Source organism: Berghia stephanieae, chromosome 7 (assembly GCF_034508935.2).
Source record: "Berghia stephanieae isolate SIO BIC M18660-M18661 chromosome 7, UCSD_Bste_1.3, whole genome shotgun sequence".
NCBI lineage: Eukaryota > Metazoa > Mollusca > Gastropoda > Nudibranchia > Aeolidiidae > Berghia > Berghia stephanieae.
In genome coordinates, this window is record NC_088366.1 from 10,169,134 (window position 1) to 10,187,574 (window position 18,441).

Sequence of the window (18,441 nt, forward strand, 5' to 3'; positions counted from 1 at the left end):
TACAAGACGCCAAATAAGTCGGAGAAAAAATGCCAAATGTGTTCTTTAAAAAAAAAATGCCAAGTTAGTTTGGGGTTTTTTGGATTTTTTTTTTTTTTTTTTTTTTTTTTTTTTTTTTTTTTTTTTTGGTTTTATTTTTTTTTTTTTTTTTTTTTTTATTATTCTTTTTTATTTTTTTTTTGGGGGGGTGGGGGTTGTTTAATGATCTTTTTTTTTTTAATTGTTTGTTTTTTTTTCACAAAAAAAAAAACACAATGTAAAATGTTAGATATAAATCTTTTTATATATATTTTAAAAATAAAAGAATGGCCCTCTATAATCTTTTTTGCAATGGCGTCATCAGATCTCGACATCTAGGCATTTTATGAAGGAATATTATGGTGTGTAATTCATTGAACAGAATGTCTGTCTGATGTCAACATGAATCACCCATGTTGTCCAATGTAATACAAACATCTTATTACTCAACAATAAAAATTTCAGTCTTGTTAGTCAGAATAGATTTAAAATTTATCGAGTGTGTTGCCATTTTGCGTATTTGCCCTTCAGAGGCATTAGGCCCACGGAGCCCGGGATTATCCCGGTTTCCATAGCGTGAAACAGAAAACAGCAATTGCTTGCTATCCTTTGGACAGAGCGCTTTCTCCTGTCTATCGCAAAGCACTTTCCGCCAAATCATACAGAACCAGATACCCATTCACGCTGGTTTGATGGGGGGGGGGGGGGGGTCAGAAAAATCTCGACCTCACCCGGGTTCGATCTTATTGAGCTCTTTGCCAATAACGCGAGCGCTCTACCAACTGAGCTATCGAAATCCACCTGAAAAATTACAACCAATTCAAAAACAAAGCCAAATTGCCAAACGCAGTGTTTCAAGTTTCAAGGGCAAGCAGCCTACGTTTATGGAAATTGGCCATGACAGCGCTAAACTGGCAACTCTTGTTCGCGACCCTGACAGAAACGTGTAGTCAGTAGTCCCACCAAGACTGACACGCTGTGCGCTGTGTAGTCCTAATCGACTATCGATATTATTCGCGGAATCCGAAGCATAGCAGTGACGAATTCTTGGAAACGAAACGATAGCAACTAGCAGAAGGCCCTGCAACTAGCAAATCGAGTGTGATAATAATAGCTTAAGGTGTGGCAAATTGAACTTGTCAAAACGTTAAGGCAATAGAGAAGTATTCGGACCCAAAATATTATAATGAAACAAACAATTTATAAAAAGGCGTTTCGGCCCTCGGCCTTCATCGGTGAAAAGACTAAGACGCAGAAATGGATAAGTAAAAAAAATTATAAAGATATTAAAATAAATTATAAAATAAGAAGAAAAAAGTAAATAGAAATAGTTAACACATATAAATAAATAAATTAAATGGGTTTTTTTTCCTCATTCTTTCTGTTTGTTTTGCCTGTCCTCTGAGAAAAGCCGATAGCCCGACGTGACTTCTTTGCAGGTCTGATGTCTCCATGACAACAATGTTAAACCAGGCTCATAATAGGCTTCAACAGTCGTGACGTCACTTCCCTCGCAATGACGCATAGTAACTTAGCAACTGGTTCTAAACTATCGGAACAAGGCGGATGCCAGTATGAAATATTTCTCCGACGAGCATAAAAGTGTATCCAGAGAAGAAAAACATTATAAATATGATCATGGTTTGACTTTTATACATTCTGATCACATGACATGTGAATAAGTTCTAGCCAGCATGAAGAATAAAAATTACCGATTTTCTTTGTTTAGGACCAAGCTGCTGGTTGCTGGGCGGACGTTACATCAGACTATTGAATCCAATTGTGCTCGGCTATCAGACCTGCAAATTAGGGCACCTAGAAATGATCAAAACGTCTTTTTTTTGGTATTGTTTCGTTAAACGACGAGGGCCCCGTAGCTTAGTTGATAGAGCATTCGCTTCACACGCAAAGGGACAAAGATCGAGTCCGGGTGCAGTCGAGATTTCTTTTGCTGATTCTCCTGTCCACCCAACAATGAATGGGTAGCTGAGTATGTTAGATTTGACAGAAAGTACCTTGCGACAGGCGAGGGTCCTATCCAAAGGATAGTTGTGGGATAGTTGCACACATATATGTAATGGCTGATGATCGTATAGTGATTTTTTGGTAGATAGTAATATTATCCTTTGCGTTGTGTTGTAGACGTTAATAATGACGTAAGAATTCAAGGGCCGATGGTGATAATTGAATGTACAACATCAAGACATTCAAATAAAAGTCCAGATTCCAAGTTTCATTTCTTACAACTTTATTTGTTGTGATAAATTCCATATCCAAATCAAATAGCATGGTCATAATTCAATCAGTTTCATGAATTCCAAATCCGTAAAATCAGTCCAAATGTAAAGTCATTTTGCCTATGTAACCATTTTCAATATACGTGGAATATTTCTAAGTCCGTAAAATAAGGATTCTTAGTAAGATGTTAGAGCTTAGGAAAGTTAAGCTCATTGCAATGTAAATTGCAGAATCGAATCAAAAGGTAGAATAAATATAGAATAATCTAACAACACTATTTTTCCCCTATTGTAAGTTCTTTCAAGCCACACCTCTTACTAGTTTCGTCAGTTCCCTGTCAGTCTACAATCCAATCCCTAAGAGTAAGACCAGATCATATTCAAACCCGAAACGTCAATTCCTACATATTGATGTTAAACCCCGCCTTTCATGATATAATATTACTTTTGGTAAACGTCAGTTTTACGTTCAGTACGCCCAAATAATCTGTACGCCCAAATAATAAATTCCAACTATAATTTGATGCTATTATCCCCAAATACCAAGTAACACCGATCAAAGAAAGTAATTTTCTAGTACTCAATATAATGACCAATCCTTTAACTTTGGAACGTAAAACTGTCCTTGACTACTCAATATAATGACCAAGTTTAACTGATAAACAACTACTGTGAACTCATTAAACCCATATGCTATAAGCTAAATCAATAATAAGCAATTGCTATTGTCCACTACAGAAACCGGGATAAACGCCGGCTCCATGGGCCCAACGGCTCTGAAGGACTACTCGTTAAATGACTCGTACTTGCCCTCAAATTTTATTTTTTTAATCTTTGCAGATCCAACGAATTAGAGGGCGGGTGCAAGAAACATGAAACAAATCTTGAGCTTTTATATAGGGAATGAGATTAGCGGAAGAGTAGCGTCCCTTGATTGGACGTCACCCATAGTCTGTGACGTCACCGGCGGAAAAGTTATTAGAGAGAGAACGTCATGTTGCTGGTGCGCATGCGTCTCTCGTCCTCGCTTCAGGGACGCTACTCTTCCGCTAATCTCATTCCCAATAGATAATATCCACTAAACGTGCTCAACGCGCTTTACAAGGGATCCCTGACCAAAAGCAACACTTAACATGAAGGACGTGACATGACGCCTGTTAGGCGATATCTTTTTTCGGACAGAGAAAACGCTGTTAACGGCCAGGTACTCATTTTACACCTGAGTACTGTGAGAGAATGTGAGTAAAGGGCCTTTTCCAAGGACTCAACTATGCGCCGAGCGAGATCGTACCCAGGATCTTCCGATCCGAAAGCCAGTATCATACCACTAGGCAATATAGCCGCACATAATGCATTGTATTGTACATAATGATTTACGACAAGATGGGACGGCCGGTGGGGAGGGGGGGGGGGGGGGGGTGATGATGGAAATAGAATACATTTTAAACTCTCTCCTTACCATCCATTTTTGGAATTTCCCCCGAAAATTCACACCCACCCATCATAAAAATAGACTTTTCCTTATCAAACAAAAAAGTAACAAGTGTGTTCTATACAGAATGTTGTTCAGCATGCAAAATGATGTCTACAACACAGTGTTTCGTATTTATAGCTGTCGTCAAAGCATTTCTTTACATGCTGTGATGTACAAGAGAAATTAGAATGAGAAAACTGTTGGTTGAATCGTAACGAATGTGACGATTTTCCTATTGGCGGTAAGGAGAGGGTTAAATGAGGTTTATTTTACCAAGGTCTTTATAATATAATGGTTTTTAGTCAGCCAGTTGGGTGATTGTTTCTTTTCTCATACTCTACAATCGTTGGAGGTTACACACAGTTTTGTATGATGGTGTGATTCATCTGGCTGGTATAATAGGTGTTTTTTTAACCTAAAATCATAGCATCAAATGGGGCAGGAAGGCTACGTACAGCAGGATTCAACTTGACGTCATTCAGCTCTTTGTCGTTTTTTTTTTTTTTTTACTTTGACAGCCAGTTCGGTGATTAGTTCTGACAAAATTATATCAAAGTATAAACGTTCATGTTTTCACATAGTGTTGTATGTTGGTACGTTCTATCCGGCTGGCAGATGTTGTGTGAATTATGCCTAAAGGTATAGCAGCAAATGATACCTTAAACTTGTAATTGAAGGGAACATGAACACAGCCCCCCACCCACCCCCCCCCCTCCCCCTCCCTTTGTCTGTCTGAGCAACACTCCAAAAATCGGAAATTCGGACGAAGTTATGTGTTTAAGCAAAATACTACTAGCTATACCCACAATGTAGAAATTCGCACCATACAAAAAAGTGTGTGCAATAATAATAATAATAATAATAATAATAATAATAATAATAATAATAATAATAATAATAATAATAATAATAATAATAATAATAATAATAATAATAAATTCTTTATTGTCCATGAAGGAAATTTTTCATTTAGTTACAGCATATACAAAATATACGCAAATAGACATAAATGAAACAAAAAGTTCAAAACCACACACACGCACAAACACATTTACAGAATCACACTTAAATAGGCTTCGTGTAACCTATCTAAAAATCATATCACCATGATAACAAACGTTAAGAAGTTTGTATATATATATATATATATATATATATATATATATATATATATATATATATATATATATATATATAAATAAGAGAGAGAGAGAGAGTGAGAGATAGAGAGAGAGGGGCCGATAGAGAGAAGATATATATAATATATATATATTATATATCAAGGAGGGCTTTAGAAAGGAGGCTCCCCTTGGATTTTCAGCCCCCGCTAGTGGGGGCCATTGGTTGGATAACGATTTCAAGCAAAACTACCGCTTTTCTGCCTTGGTACAATTTCCTTGAATGCGCAATAATTGATTCTGTTCTTATAATTTCGGTACTTTATAATAAATTGGTTAATTGGCGACCATAAGTTTTAAATAATATTTCTTATGTCTTGAATGATATGAAAATATATAAAAAGTAGTGAACTATAAAAAATTTCACAGGAAAGTATGAACTATTTTTCTATGACGCCCTCTTACAAACTGAGTGATTGGGTTTGTTATCTTTTTTGAAATCGAAAGTACGAATCTGATTTCAAAACCTTTTAATAATTATGGCTAATTTATCGAACCAGAATCTTTGAAAAGTGGTAAGTACCAATAATAATTGCGTAATAATTATTTAAGACATGTTTAGAATTATCAACTGTAGTTCCTGCAGACGATAGTTGGGCCCATTGTCGTGCTTGTTCTGTCGAGTCGCACAGATAATCAGAATCAGACTCCGCCTGATTCGGAATCCGAATCGGATTACTGTTCCTTATTTTATTATGAATTATGGCCTGCGGCTTTATATTTATATTTTTTTTCTATATGGTTAACTGACAAATATTGACTTTATTGTTTTAGTAGTGTATAAGTCCAGGGGGCCCCCTTTGCTCGTCACGTCAACTTCACAACTTTATCTTATATCTTGAACAGTCCTTTCTATTTCTTACTAGACCCTACCTAGAAGTTGCTAGTTAGTGGGTCTGATATTACCATATCATATATATCATATTCATATATGATGGAACTTGGACTCTGACTCTGAATATATAGTTATGCCCATTACATGTATCTGTGTTGCTGATATGACTGTCAATCGTATGGGACTAGTAACTAAGACTCTTAATATATAGTTATGCCTCATTGATCTGAGATGTTGTTACTGTTGTTACAGTTACAGTTACACTCACTCACTCTATTACTATTATCTCTGTGACTATGGAAAGGAATTATGGATCTGATCTACTCCATTGATGAAAGGAATGAACTAGTAGTTTGAATATATAGTTTTGTCTCATTGATCTAAGATGAGACTATTAAACAACTCTATGACTATGGATCTGATTCTGATGCTACTCATTGACTGTACTGTAAGGAATGAACTATAGTAGGCAGATGTTTTATGAATGGCGCATGTTTTTCTAATTTTTCTAAGATGTCCCCCTATCAAAAGTTGCAAAACTTTGTGTCAACCTCCGAATCAATTTCTCTTGACTGAATAAAGACTTTGGCCCGTATTGAATTGTGATGCCATATCACAAAAAAAAAAGATTTTTTCTTCACGACCTATAAAAAGCCACTTTAAAACCGCTGTCATACAATTAGAGATCTTACACTGCTAAATATTTAAACAGTTTCGCACCACAAAGTAAGAGATGACTTCATCGTTTTTCAAAAACATCTTGTGACACAGTAGTTCCGGCTAGTGGTTATGAGTTCACATCATATTATTACAAAAATTACTATTTTCCGAATAAAAGCAAAACACATTAACATAAAGTAACAACTTATGTAGTTTGCATCCAATTTTGACTTTATAGTTTATTGCTTTTTATTTATATCACGTCGCAATTACCGAAGACTGATATGAATCTCTAGTTTTAGCTTATTTGAACTAGTGATTAAATACTCAAAATTGTCAAATTAACATTGAATGTTTATATTTAACTTTGAAAAATTGTATCTATGCATGACCGATTCACACAGCATTTAAAGTTTTCTTTTAAACCTATAAGCTCTTAAACAATACGATATGATACGGAATTTCTATCGGTTCCTTTCTCGTAAAGCTGCGAAAAGAAGTCTACTTGTATCTATCGATAAGCCATTAAAGAGGACAGCTATGGAATTGGAATTTCACAATCAACTCTGAGTTCTGCATGTTATTGTTGTTACGTTGTTGTTGAACACATGCACATTTTGTGGAAACACAGTATCATAAATTGATGAATTTCTACTTTTGACTGGTCTACATTAAATTTATGTAATCCTCTTTAGCATAAATACCAAGCTATTTCTCAAAACTTTGAACTCAAAATAATGTTGGAAGGGCTTAATGTTCACTTTTATTTGTATTCATCAAACACGTATATTGATTGTTATAAAATGTAAACTTGTCTGTCGTTCCTTAATATTCAGATTCTGTACGAACATCATATAAGTTTCAATTAACTGAACATTCCATTTTAAGAAATTCTTTCAAAATGGATAAGCGGAAAATCACAATTTCGACACTATAAATCATTTTTGAGTTCAGATCCTCACCCGTTATCGATTTTGATATAGCAGTAATAAGCGAAATACTTTCCTATTGTTTGTTTTTTTTTTAAGTCGTGATAAAACATTTTTATTAAGACAAAATGATCCAGAGTTTCATACAAATTTTTGCAGCTGTACATCGTGAACAGCTAGCTGAGAAAAAGAAGAAAAAGACGCGCCCCTTATTAAAAATCAGACTATTGTACTCTGAATATATATTGATCTGATATGTTACTTTATTAATTAACTCTATGAATATGGAATGGAATGGAACTATGAATTTGATGCTACTCCATTGACTATATTGAATGAACCAGTACTTTGAATGTTTTTCCTCACATGAACTTTTGCCTCTTGTGGGTCTGATGTTCATGGACGTGATTTGTTATATATATGATTCCATATGATTGTCCTTTCAGTATAGTTGTCCTTGATATATATATATATATATATATATCAAGGACAACTATACTGAAAGGACAATCATATGGAATCTTCAGGCAACGCTAGTGGGGGCCAAAAATAACAGCAGGGGCATTATATGGCAAGATCTACCTTTTTAGAGAGTGATTGTGAATTCTGGGTCCAAAAAAATATTTAATGATTATTATTATCAGCAGTGAATAGGAGTAGCCAAGAAACGGAAAGGATGAGTAGTTCGATATTCTAAAAACTGACCTTATAGTGATTGATTCAGGATGATTTCTTTAGAAGCTTGATTAATGAATGTACATAATGTAATGTGATTATGAGGAAGAGGATGAACAATTAGATGAAGGGGAAAGGAGATGTACAATATCAACAAAGGGAGGTAATCTGTGGAGGATGATCCCAAGAAAAATAGATAGATAGATAGATAGATAGATAGATAGATAGATAGATAGATAGATAGATAGATAGATAGATAGATAGATAGATAGATAGATAGATAGATAGATAGACAGATAGATAGATAGATAGATAGATAGATAGATAGATAGATAGATAGATAGATAGATAGATAGATAGATAGATAGATAGATAGATAGATAGATAGATAGATAGATAGAGAGAGTGTGTGTGTGAGAGAGAGAGAGAGAAAGAGAGAGGGAGAGAGGGGGAGAGAGGATGAGAGAGAGAGAGAGAGAGAAAGGGAGAGAGAGAGGAGAGGATGAGAGAGAGTGTGTGAGAGAGAGAGAGAGAAGATGAGAGAGAGAGAGAAAGGGAGAGAGCGACAGGTACAATGACGATTCAAACTTTCATTAGAAAAACATAATCAATATACGATAACCAGGCAATGTCTAATAACAGATATGCTATTGTAAGCATTACTTCTTGTCATTTAGTACTCCTACTGCTGTGGGTATAAAACAGTTTTTGTATCTGTTCTAGTTTTAATGCATTACTTCTTGTCATTTAGTACTCTTACTGCTGTGGGTATAAAAGAGTTTTTGTATCTGTTCTAGTTTTAATGCATTACTTCTTGTCATTTAGTACTCTTACTGCTCTGGGTATAAAACAGTTTTTGTATCTGTTAGTTCTAGTTTTAATGCCTTCGAAACGTCTACCAGATGGTAACAACTTAAATAAATCATGTAGGGGGTGGGATATTTGAGTAAGTATAGAAATTGCTATTCTGAGGATACTTACTTTTCTGGTGGAGTTCAGATGCTCATTAAAAAAAATTATAACCAACGATTTTCCCACCGATATTTATTATATGTTGGATTTTATTCTTTCACCTCATACCTGTTACCATACCATATCGCAATACCAAAGAAAATTACAATACTTATAAGCGAGTTACAGATTATATATATATATATATATATTATATATATATATATATATTAAAATCGATTCTTTGTGACCAAGGGTCAGTGTGATTAGTTCTCGCTATATTCTCTCAATCAAACCATAAAACTTTAGGATAGTTGATTTATTCACTAAATGGTGCTCTGTTAATATGCTTCACTAAAATATCAAAAAGACTAAAGAACAGATTTGGACGTTGTACTTCAAGAACAAAATTAACATATGAAACTAAACATAAAAAAGAGGAGCTAAAAGTAGTATATGAATTTAAATACCTCGGATTGTATATTGACAATTTAGATGTTTTGAAATTAGAGAAAAGTCAATGATCCTAATCTGTAACTCGCTTATAAGTATTGTAATTTTCTTTGGTATTGCGATATGGTATGGTAACAGGTATGAGGTGAAAGAATAAAATCCAACATATAATAAATATCGGTGGGAAAATCGTTGGTTATAATTTTTTAAAATATAAATTATAATATATATATATATATATATATATATATATATATATATATATATATATATATATATATATATATAAAATATATTATATATATATATATATATATATATATATATATATATGTGTGTGTGTGTGTGTGTGTGTGTGTGTGTGTTGGTGGGTATACTTTGTCCGAAAGCTAATGTCATACCACAAGACCATATAGCTTGAACCTCAATGTACATGATGAAAAGGTAACCAATGTATTTTAAAGTATTCAACTATATAGAAAATAAAAAGATAAATGTATTTTTTAATATCACCAATACGTTAGCAAACAATATCAATAATTCTTGAAAAGTACAGTGGAACAACAAGTGGATATAAGTGACTATCTACATGATTATGTTAATACTACCAATGATTATTATAACCGTGTATGTTCAGTTTTATGCAGTTTGATTCTATGTTGGTTGCCTTTATCATAAAATGTAGAACATGAAATAAATAAAAGTAAAATACAAATAATAGTAGTGATAGTAATAGCAATACATCTTTATTGTCTACAAAATGGAAAATCTTTAGTCGTTCACATTGCTCGAACAAATATAATGAAAATGATTAGGAAAGTATGGATCTTATATTAATATGATCTCATAACAAATTTACTTCCCAATGCACACAGAAATCTTTGCAATTTAATATAACAGGGAACAGAATGTTTTGATGCATTGAAATTAAGACTGATTTCAAATGTATCCACAGTTACTAAGTTAATCACTCGAACTGCTCACTCCTATTCGAGTACAATTATAAACGGTCCCAATTTCCCGAAGATTCCTTAAAATGTAAATGATAAAATTGAAGATAAGATAAGATATGATATACTTGATTCATACTTGAATGGAACTTATAGTTCTGTATCACAACAATATTTGGTAATATATAAAATAAATATCAATTATGATTCGGTACCACCACACAATTCGGTAATATATACAATAAATATCATCAATTATAATTCTGTATCACCACACAATTCGGTAATATATACAATAAATATCATCAATTATAATTCTGTATCACCACACAATTCGGTAATATATACAATAAATATCATCAATTATAATTATGTATCACCACACAATTCGTTGATATATACAATAAATATCATCAATTATAATTCTGTACCACCACACAATTTGGTAATATATACAATAAATATCATCAATTATAATTCTGTATCACCACACAATTCAGTAATATATACAATAAATATCATCAATTATAATTATGTATCACCACACAATTCGGTAATATATACAATATATATCATCAATTATAATTATGTATCATAAAAACAATCCGTTATTATAATATATAAAAGAAAAATCAATGTAAAGCGAATTTTTTTTAAAGATTAGCAAACAATATCAAAATTCTTGAAAAGTACAGTGGAGCAGCAAGTGGATATAAGTGACTATCTACATGATTATGTTAATACTACCAATGATTATAACCCAATGGATGTCAACATTAAATCTCTCATTACTGGACTATAGATAAGTCTGAGTGAGTTCCAGTGCATATTTAGATTTTCTCACAGTCGTTGGGAGGAAAGAATTAAAATGTTTTCGTTTCTTTGTGACACAGAGCAAATTAAACCGCTTCTTTGGCTGAATTGAGTCTCTTGTTTTGGATAAGATTCCTCTCTAATGACTTTGTGTTAATTTTTTTCATTACATGATTTCAGATAAATCTGATCAAAGTCTAAAATTGAGGGAAATATTTACATTTTCTGGCAGTGTTAGTTTTTTTCATTACATGATTTCAGATAAATCTGATCAAAGTCTAAAATTGAGGGAAATATTTACATTTTCGGGCAGTGTTAATTTTTTTCATTACATGATTTCAGATAAATCTGATCAAAGTCTAAAATTGAGGGAAATATTTACATTTTCTGGCAGTGTTAATTTTTTTTTCATTACATGATTTCAGATAAATCTGATCAAAGTCTAAAATTGAGGGAAATATTTACATTTTCTGGCAGTGTTGATTTTTTTTCATTACATGATTTCAGATAAATCTGATCAAAGTCTAAAATTGAGGGAAATATTTACATTTTCTGGCAGTGTTGATTTTTTTTCATTACATGATTTCAGATAAATCTGATCAAATTCTAAAATTGAGGGAAATATTTACATTTTCTGGCAGTGTTAATTTTTTTTCATTACATGATTTCAGATAAATCTGATCAAAGTCTAAAATTGAGGGAAATATTTACATTTTCTGGCAGTGTTAATTTTTTTCATTACATGATTTCAGATAAATCTGATCAAAGTCTAAAATTGAGGGACATATTTACATTTTCTGGCAGTGTTTTAAAATTTGTCGATCTTCGACTTTTTAGATATTTTGTTATTCACACCCCAGGAAATTCGCACCAAGAAACTGTATACCACTCCACGCGATAAATACAGACCATAAGAACGTCTTCTAGTCCGAAGTTTAAGAGATAGAATATATTAATATAAACGATTGTATTATATATCGATAAACTGCATGCATATAATAGAATATAATAGAAATACAATAATTATAAGTAATGGTGTCGTGAAAAATTGATAATATTAATTATTTAAATAGTAGAGCGTAATAGAAAAATAGATAAACAAAATTTGAAAATAATAAGAACATAAATAAATCAATAATCCAGTAAGTATTCAGTAAGAATAAATGCATTAATTAATCTATAAATAAATAAATAAATAAAATATTATATAAATAAATAAATATATATACAAATAAATCTATAAATAAATGAATAAATAAATACATAAATAAATAAGCAAGTTATTGTTAAGTTCTCTGTCTCTCATCTCTTTCAATAGTTTCTATCCTCTCTGTTTCTCATACTACATCTCATTCAAGAGTTCATTTCCTTGATTCTAGGTCTACCTTCTTGTTCAAAACTTCATCTCCTCAAGTTCCCTGTCTCCCGTTTTGATCAACAGTGCAAATCCTCAAGTTCTCTGTCCACCTTCATGCTCAAAAGTTCATCTCCAGATGGCCTTTGTCCACCTCTGTTCAAGATTTCATCTCCAGATGGTCTCTGTCCACCTTCATGATCTAGAGTTCATCTCGAGATGGTCTCTCAATCGTCTTGCTCATGGCACTTTTAGTCTGATGTTTACTTTTTAAAAAAGAGAAAAATGATCTTTTATATAGCGCAATATCCACTAAATGTGCTCAAAGCACTTTACATGGGGTCAACTTTTAACATATAGGACGGGACATAACTCCTGTTAGGTGATATTACTTCTTTCGGACAAATACAAAGCTGTTAACGGTCATTTTACACTTGAGTACGATGAGAGAATGTGAGTAAAGAGCCTTTTCCAAGGACTCAACTATGCGCCGAGCGAGGCTCGAACCCAGGACCTTCTGATTCGAAAGCGAGTGTCATACCACAAGACCACATAGCCGCAGATAGTTTCAAGTAAGTAGGCCGACCTTTCCCTGAAAATAACATGAGTCATAAATGAGCTTCTCGCTTTCAAGTCACCTGATGAGTAATCATTACAATAATAGTCAAAAAGACCTCGAGTTCGATCGATTATTTTCGTGAGTGTTTTACCTGCTTTCAATGGCATTGTTTCAAATACGCCATTCCAGATTTTTACCTTAAACCGGAAATCCCATGGAGCTGGAGTTTATCCCAGTTTGTATATCGCGAAACAGACATTAAGAATTGTTTTCTACCCTTTTGATAGGACGCTAATCTATTGCAAAGTACGTTTGCCAGACCTAACAGACCCAGCTACCCATTAACTGATTGATGGACAGGGGCGGAGAAAAATTCGACTTCACCCGGGACTGATCTTGATTCCTTTGCGTGTGAAGGACTAGATACATACCTTGCGTAATTGAACTTCTGGTTTCAGAATGATAACATTTTATATTCTTGTCTAAAGATATTTTGTTCTCTCTCCCTCTCTCTCTCTCTCTCTCTCTCTCTCTCTCTCTCTCTCTCTCTTTCTCCCTCTATCCCTCTCTCTCTCTCTCTCTCTCTCTCTCTCTCTCTCTCTCTCTCTCTCTCTCTCTCTCTTATCCAATCAGAGCCAACCAAAAAGGGAAACACGTCGTTTGTTTATGTTATTTTACATTATTTGACGTTATTTGACGTTATTTGACGTCATTTGACGATATTTGATGTTATTTTACGTTTTTTTTTTTACGTTATTTGATATAATTTGACGTGTTAAATGTGATTTTTATCCTACCGAGTTTTTATTTGATTATATAAAAAACTTACGGATATGTTGTATAGAATAAATTATTGTAAAACAATGTTAAACACAAACGTTTTATTAACAAACAGCCTATAATTTCTTTTTGTTTCTTTGTTCATTTTTTAATGACTTGGGCAACGTGTAGTTACATGCAGGTTTGACATCCGAATCCTCTTATGGGCCTAGTTTAACATAGTAGCAATTGACAATATTTTGCTTCATTTTTTAAAGATTTCCATTACAACAATGGGCCCATAAAGAATTGGGTTATTAGACCTGAAAATAAGTGCACATCGGTTGACTAATCTTAAATACGGGTCTCAACTTTAGATGTACAAGTAGCTAAGAATTTCAGTTTAATTTCAAATATTGTTCCATTTTTTCTCGGCAATCTGCCTTTTCAAGAAAAAATGGCCTTTTTACATTCACTTACTTTGAACAATTTGTTTTTCATCATTGAGGGCTTCAAGTTAATTTCTGATGCAATATTCAGATTGAATCCGCGAGTCCGAAATGTTGTTACTTCTATACCTGATAGTTTTACTTGTTATCGACTCTTTGTTGTAATTGAGGGTCTATGAAATCAATGTGCCCATTCTGAACATTTAAATTTGTTGTAGGTCTCTGTGTTATAAAACAACTGCAAATTTTGCCATTTTTGGTTCAAATTTTAACATTATGTTGCCTAATTTATCAATTTTAATGCCAATTTTTGGGATTAAAATTGCAACCAAAAAAAAAGTAAAACCGCGCGGACTGTGTTATGGACATATTCTCAAAAACGTATCACAAAATGTTATTCATTAGCACAACGTTAACAACACGTATAGTGAGTCACACTTAAAACGTGTAAAACAGATATGTTACCCCTCGCCTCAAAACGGTATTATGTCGGGATGATGAATATGCTTGAAATTGAATTTATAGCCAGAAATATCAGAGTTGCGTTGGGTTTTTATGCTTTATTGTGGAGAATAAATGTTATATTTTATTGTGCTAATTAGCAATCAGTCAAATTTTTGACCAGTTTAGTTTTAATTTGACTTCACAACACCTTAATCACCCCGACATAATACCGTTTTGAGGCGAAGGTTCACATGTGCAATAAATAAATTCGTCTTTCTCCGGAAAACACAATTTAATATTTTGCCCAGAAAACCGGCCCTATAAATATCGAATTATTTTTTTAAAACCTGGAACTTCAAAGAATGAAATCCCAGGTTTGAGAGTTATTTAAAATAAAATTCTGATGGTCATATCAATCAATATCGATCAACATTTAAACGCTAGATTCTTTTAAACATGTTTTTATTTCGGACTGTTTATTGTAGACAATAAACAGCACCAACTATTTTCCAATAAAATGTATAGATGTTTTAGAAATAAATACAAACATTTCACAAAAATTTAGTGTCGTAATTTCCAAAAATCGCAAGTTAACCCTCTCCTTACCAGCTATTTTCAGAATTTTCCCCGAAATATCAACCCCCACCACAAAAATAGATTTTTCTTACACAAACAGGAAAGCAACAAGTATATTCCATAAAAATTGCTTCTTCTACAAGACAATGTCAAAGCTTTATTTTAAAATAATTCTTTAAATTTTATGCTGAACTAAAGAAATCAGGATGAGAAAATTGTTGGTTACATCGTCGCGAATGTGACGATTTTCCTAAAAAGGGTTAATGATTCCGTTCGCGGCCCACATCAATCGACGAACGAACGACGTGGAAGAAACAGAGGTCTGTCCTAAGACTCTGAGGACAGATCTTCGCTTTCTTCCACGTCGTTCGGCGATCGTTGGTAATTTGGGAACGCAAAACGTTTAAATTTCTAATGCCCGACGCGCACTCATTTGCAGGTCTGATGGTCCAATTCCTTATGGGCTCATTGTTGTAATGGAAATCTCCAAAAGAAAAAAAGAATGACGCAAAATAGGGTCCTTTACAATAATCATTGTTGTAATGGACAATATTTTGCGTCCTTTTATCTTATACTAGCCCCATATATGGGTTCGTATGTCAGTCCTGCATATATGTACACGTCGCTAATACCAAAGGAATTCGACTTACCAAATACTGCGGATATTCATCTTTTGATATTGCTTCACACAATGCCTGGAAATAAAACGAAAATAACACTGGAATTCCATAGGAGCTCTTGCTTTGATAACCATGTGACAAAATTATATACGATTCTTACACTCCTGCCTCTTAGAATTCCGGACGTGTTCCAAACCGCTGAACGAGCTTGCGAGTGTGAGTGTTGGGAACAAAGTTCAAATTCCAAAACGCAAGACTGTAAGAAATATTTTATACTACCCGTCATCTCTGAGTAAAAGACATTTTCAAAAATATTTAAAATATACGTTTTTCAAAAATCAGATTTTGATGAAATTAACATTTGATAATCTGGCGTCACAAATTATTACTGTAACCTTGATATCATTACGTGTGAGTATTTAGGGAAAGGGGTATAATAGGAAAAATGTTCATACATACACATACACATTCAAATTAGGGGCCATAAACATAATCTATTTCAATTTATGAAATTAATATATAATAATTAATGATCACACTTTATTTGAATATATATATATATATATATATATATATATATATATATATATATATATATATATATATATATATATATATATATATATATATAATATAAACATATGTATATACATTGTCGCCATGGGTTCTTAACATTGTATCTATACATTTTTTATGCTTGCCATGTCTGTAAACGAATTTACATTTTGGATGAATTATTATTATTATTATTATTATTATTATTATTATTATCATATCATCATCATCATCATCATCATCATCATCATCATCATCATCATCATCATCATCATCATCATCATCATCATCATCATCATCATTATTATTATTATTATTATTATTATTATTATTATTATTATTATTATTATTATTATTATTATTATTATTATTATTATTATTATTATTATTATTTATAAGAATAATAAGAATAATAATATTATTAATATTATAATTATTATGTTGCTGCTTGATTCATGTATGTTCATTATTCATTTTAATCGCTAAGTGGCAAAATTATAATCAAGTCTAGTATTATAACAAGAAATAAAGTTAGTAGGAGAGTGCCAGAAGACAACAGAGAATACAAACTTGGCAGCAATGATGGGGGCTCGAACCAGCGACCTTACTGGTACGACAACTCAGCCTGGCCGGGGAGATAGCGACTCTACCTTATGAGCTATCCACGACCCCCCAAAAAGTCGCTTCAAACCTGAGTCGACTAAGGTTTGAAGCGACTGTTTTGGGGGTCCGTCGTGGATAGAGTCACGATCTCCCCGGCCAGGCGGAGTTGTCGTACCAGTAAGGTCGCTGGTTCGAGCCCCCATCGCCGTCGGAATTTTTTTTTCTCTGTTGTCTTCTGGCACTTTCCAACTCACGTCATTGCTTGTTATTATCAACATAAGTGTCTGCTCTACTCACTTCTCTGAATCATAAGTCTAGTTTTATTTATCATGCGAAGTTTTAGACATTGAGGTATGATGGTCGTGGATATTTTTTTCGGTATAAACGTTTATAAGTAAACTCAACCCAACAATCCTAGATGAACCAATTTGCAGGTCTGATAACCGAGCTCAATTATGGGCCCGATTTGAAATAGTTGTAATGAAGAATATTTTGGATTGGTTTTAGTGTACTTTCATTATAACAATGAGCCCATAACAATTTGGGTTAACAGATCTTGAAATAAATATTCGTGGCCACAATCGCATTTAAAGATTTCTTAGCCAACAATATGGGTGAGTAATTGCGCTAATTTTAATAATAATTTTAACGTGGTCTATAATGACAAAATAGTTGGTTTAAAGGGTTTTCGCTCATTATATTACAATAATATATGATGTGAAAATGGGGGTAGACGTTTAGCTTGCTACTGTTCATCAACAAAACTCACCACAGCATCATTTGTAGCCAGGGCATCAAAAGCTGTCCTGGCCATCTTTTTCTTGTTTTGGATCACATTCTGTATTCCAAGAACTCTGCATTGCCTTTCAAAATCTTTCTCCAGGGTTTCAACAATATCGTAACCGAGTTGTAAAAGCGCCGAGTCAGGCTTCACCTTTGCCATTTCATCTCTGATATCATTCCAAGAATTTGTGGATACGTCTGACAAAATAACTTTGTGCTGGTCAGCCATCGCTGTCAACACATTGGCATAAGAACAGATCAAAAGCCTTCTCAGTTCAATTTTGTACTCTTCACGTTGTTTAGAACTTAGTTTTTTTGTCCACTTTCGACAAAGCCCGCACCATCTTTTTCACTTTATTGTCATTAGATGATGCTATGGGATAGCTTTTCGATAGTAATAATATCACACTGAGAACGTAGGCAAATTTTATTTTCAGTTTTGAATCATCAACTTTGGGCAAATATGGGAATGGTTTCCAAAATCTATGAATGTCAATCTTTTGAAGTAATTCCAGACTTTTCTTTAAATTAATTTCCTGTCCGAGGCTCCTTGCGTTCTTGTTCTC

The 18,441-nt window shown here is 33.2% G+C and overlaps 2 protein-coding genes and 1 long non-coding RNA gene across 3 annotated transcripts in view; all 3 read right to left on the reverse strand.

The window, feature by feature from the left end:
* Positions 1–543, reverse strand: part of LOC144976672 (NFX1-type zinc finger-containing protein 1-like) — an 11,143-nt gene extending 10,600 nt beyond the window's left edge. The window contains exon 1 of the mRNA XM_078921010.1: positions 1–543. This exon is cut by the window's left edge and continues 171 nt beyond it. The gene's annotated coding sequence lies outside the window, so the exon portion shown is untranslated.
* Positions 1–18,441, reverse strand: part of LOC144976451 (NFX1-type zinc finger-containing protein 1-like) — a 36,636-nt gene that overhangs the window by 11,563 nt on the left and 6,632 nt on the right. The window lies entirely within an intron of this gene.
* Positions 12,700–18,435, reverse strand: LOC144976673 (uncharacterized). Its single transcript, XR_013646136.1, has 3 exons — positions 17,862–18,435; positions 15,965–16,009; positions 12,700–12,793 (listed from the first exon to the last, which is right to left on the reverse strand). It is a non-coding gene; the product is annotated as an uncharacterized LOC144976673 (long non-coding RNA).